Genomic DNA, 4,005 nt, shown 5'->3' with positions numbered 1-4,005 from the left:
GAAGCCTCGCAGCCGACTTTATAACCGGGACCGGACGGCTCTGATTGGTTCCGCTGGAAGCGGTGCCCAATGGGAGTGCGAGATGTGCCCACGTCAGGAGTGATCGGGCAGAAGGTGCTCCCTTGGGCTGTGAGAGGGGAAGTGACCCTGGAGGAGGTGAGGACTCCCCTGCACTTGCTTCCCTGGCCCAGACCCGCCCTGGGACTGAGACCCTGAGGGCCAGGCGGGTAGCAGGGACTGTGCCCTGACCCTGTGCCCGGCTGCCCAGGCCTGTGTGATGTCCCCTCCGTGAGGATAGGCCCGGGGCTGGCTGAGGGATCCCGAGAGACCTGATCAGGACGTGCCCATTTTTATGATTAGTTATACCTAGACCCATGCGTGTTTTATTGTTCAACTTGATTCACATCAGGAGTATATTAGATTTCAGGCAGCCCCACAGGATGCATTAAATACAGAATGCTGGGACCCAGCTGGGCTCTGTGAAGGTTCATGTTAATATTCAGGGCACAGCATGTTGAGACCTGAGCACCTGCTGCTTTAGAATCCTATCCTATGGCCCTTGTGTGGTGGCCTAGCAGCTAAACTTCTTGCCTTGAACGTGCCACTGTCCCATATGGTTGCTAGTTCTAATCCCGGCAGCCTCAATTTCCATCAGGCTCATTGCTTGTGGCCTGGGAAAGCAGTCAAGGACTGCCCAAAGCCTGAGGACCCTGCACCTGTGTGGGAGACCTGGGAGAGGCTCCTTGCTCTTGGCTTTGGATCAGCCCAGCTGCAGCGATTTGTGGCCACTTGGTAAGTGAATCATCAGGTGGAATATGATCCTTTCTGTCTTTCCTCCTCTGTGCATATTCGACTTTCTAATGAAAAAAAATCTTAAAAAAAAAAAAGGAATCCTGGAGTCTGGGCCCCTCTGCCCTCCTCTCAGCTCACCCCCTATCATTTCCTCCTCTCCTTTGGTTCTCCCCTCTTCCTCCCAGTCCTGAACTGGGCACTAGCAGGGTCCCTCTCCTGCCACCCAGGGACACTTATTCCCGCTGTGGTCAGCTGCCTCGCTGATGTGTCAGGGTGATCATTGCTTCACGAAAACAGCCCAGCAACAGCATTTGCTGTGGTGCATTGGGTTAAATGTCATTTGCAAGGTCAGCATCACATATCCCGGGGCTTCTTGGAGTCCAGTTTGTTCTGCTTCCACCCACCTTCTTGTTGATGTGCCTGGGGAGGCAGCAGAAAATCCCCAAGGGATTTCTCACTCACTGGTTCACTCTCCAAAGGGTCAGTATGTCCTGGGTTGGAGCCAGGAGCCCACAGCTCCATCTAGGCCTCCATGTGGATGCAGGGACCCAAGCACCAGGTCCATGTTCCCCTGCTTTCCAGGTGGGCGAGCAGCGAGCAGGGCAGTCAGGAGTCACACAGGTGTTCTCATCTGGGGTGCTTGGATTGCAGGTGGCAGCTTACCCTGCTCAGCGCCACAGTGCCTTCCCTGACCCTGCCTTTCATGTAAATAAACAAAAAGCAAAAAATACACCTTTCCATGACCCACTCTGCTGGCTTCATTTCACTTTAGGGAAACCTCTAGAATGTAGGGCCCATAAGCATAGAGACTTAAGGCTGTTGGTCAAAGTTGCAACTCCAGCACACAGAGTCATCTTTGCTGACAGTAGGCACTCAATTAATTCAAAGACCTGAACAAGATTATATTGGGGTCTAATTGTATCATGTGACAATCATAAAATAAATAGTGCAGCAAACATTGGAGAAGGTTTTGTCTCATGGGAGGAGTGTTCACTAGAGTTCACGAATCCCTCCAGCAAGGATGACACTTCCTGGGGTGTCAGGTGCACACTGGGACCCAGGTATTGCTAGCTTTCCATTCCTGCATCACAGGTTACCACACCTGGGTGCTCAGAACCACACTCCTTCCTTGTTCATTTCATGTCAGACTCCAGGCCTGGTGTGGCCTTGCTCTCTGGGCAGGCTCTCACAGAGCTGAGTTGGTGTCTTGGTGTTGGAGTCCTCCTCCAGCCTCCTTGGAGCTTGGGGCAGAGTCCAGCTCCGTGCAGGTGGAGGCCTGGAGTCCTGTTTGTGGGACAGCTGTCAGGGTGCAGGGGGAAGCTTCTCCCAGCCCCAGGGCGCCACCTTCTCTGCCCCAGGGTCCTCCAGAGTCAGGGGCTTGCTGGAGAGAGGGGCATGTGTTACACTGAACCCCTCCCAAGCTGAGTCCCTCTCTTTAAATTGGTCACAATTCCTCTAACTCCCCTACTCCTGTGTACAGATTCAAGGCTTATTTCTTAAATTTCCAGCTCCCACATGAAGGTGAACATGAGGTATTTGTCTCATTTTGTGGCTCATTTTACTCAGCATGATGTCCTTCAGTTCCAACCATGTTGATGCAAATGAAAGAACATCACTCTATCACTGCTTTTTTTATAAAATCATTTTTTATTACAAAGTCAGATATACAGAGAGGAGGAGAGACAGAGAGGAACACCTTCTATCTGATGGTTCACTCCCCAAGTGACCACAACAGTGGAGCTGTGTCACCCCGAAGCCAGGAGCCAGGAATTTCTTCCAAGTCTCCCATGTGGGTGCAGAATCCCAAGACTTAGGGCTGTCCTTGAATGCTTTCCCAGGCCATAAGCAGGGAGCTGGATGGGAAGCTTGGCTGCTGGGATAGAACCGGCACACATATGGCATCCTGGTGCATTCAAGCTGAGGGCTTATCTGCTAGGCCACTGCTCCCTGGCCAAGGCATCACTCTTTGTATAGCTGGACAGTATTCCATTGTGGTGCATACTGTATTTTCTCTATCCATTTTTCTGACGATGGATATCTTATTTGCTTTCACATCTTGACCATTGTGAGCAGTGCTGCTGTAGGCTGTAGAGCTTTCCACTGCGACACAATGAGTCATGTCTTTTGTTGTGTGCCCAGGAGTACAATTGCTGGTTCATGTGGAAACTGCTGTTAAAAGATTTTGAAAAATCCCCAAACTGTTTTCCATCATGGTTGCCCTAATTTATGATCCCAACAGCATTGTATACGATTTTCCCTTTTCTCATACCCTTGCCTGCATTTGTTAAAAACCACACTAAACCCAACCCAACCCAACCAAACAAAACCATACCAGCCAATCAAGGAAACATATGAGGAAAAGATCTAATAGTCAGGTCTGATAATAACTGTAATGAACAATGTATGGAAAATGTTCAACAGGATCAGCTGTCAGGGGAATGCAAACCAAACCCCCAAGGAGATGTCGCCTGGCCCTGTCAGAATGGCCCTTACTGAGTGAGAGTGACAGCCATGTGTATCTGCACGCAGGGAGAACGCAGTCCTTTGAAAGGCTCCCCAGAAAGGACAGACCAACCCAGAGTAACCCCTGTCTCAGGGCCAGCTGATGGAGACCTTCAATTCATTTTTTAAAATCATTTCCCAGTGGCATCTACATCAGCAGTTGATTGAATACAGGGCTGTGTGCAACTGCCCAGGCCACTATAGGATCAGGCTGCCTGGCTTTCCATTCCTTGGACATTCGAGTGAGTTCAGGTTGAAAATGCAAGGTCAGATAGATTCTTTTGAACAGTAATGACTGCTTTTTTTTACCCTTTGGCTAAATTCAAGTGTAGAACAGTGATGAAATGCACCCTGATGAAGCATGACCATTCTTGTATCTTGAAGCCAACGGACATGTTTATCATATTTATTTCTATTAGAGTCACTAAATTGCAATAACTCATGCTGTTTGGAAGCTATTTTATTTATTATGGCACATAACAAATTTTCCATAATTTAGTACCTGGAAGCAAGAAACAAACAAATGTTTATTGTCTTCCACTCTTTCATGTAGAACTGTTCATGTGTTTATTTTCATCTACTTGGTACAGCTTCTGCTACTCCTCTCCCGGATGCCACAGCAGCTGGAGCTGGGCCAGGCAGGAGTCAGGTGCCCAGGACCCGGCCCAGGCCTCCCTGGTGGGTGCAGGGTTCCCGGTCTCCAAGCAGGAA

This window comes from Ochotona curzoniae, unplaced genomic scaffold, assembly GCF_017591425.1.
Source record: "Ochotona curzoniae isolate NIBS_2020 unplaced genomic scaffold, NIBS_Ocur_1.0 contig_1221, whole genome shotgun sequence".
Taxonomy (NCBI): Eukaryota; Metazoa; Chordata; class Mammalia; order Lagomorpha; family Ochotonidae; genus Ochotona; species Ochotona curzoniae.
Note: the sequence above shows the minus strand (reverse complement) of the source record.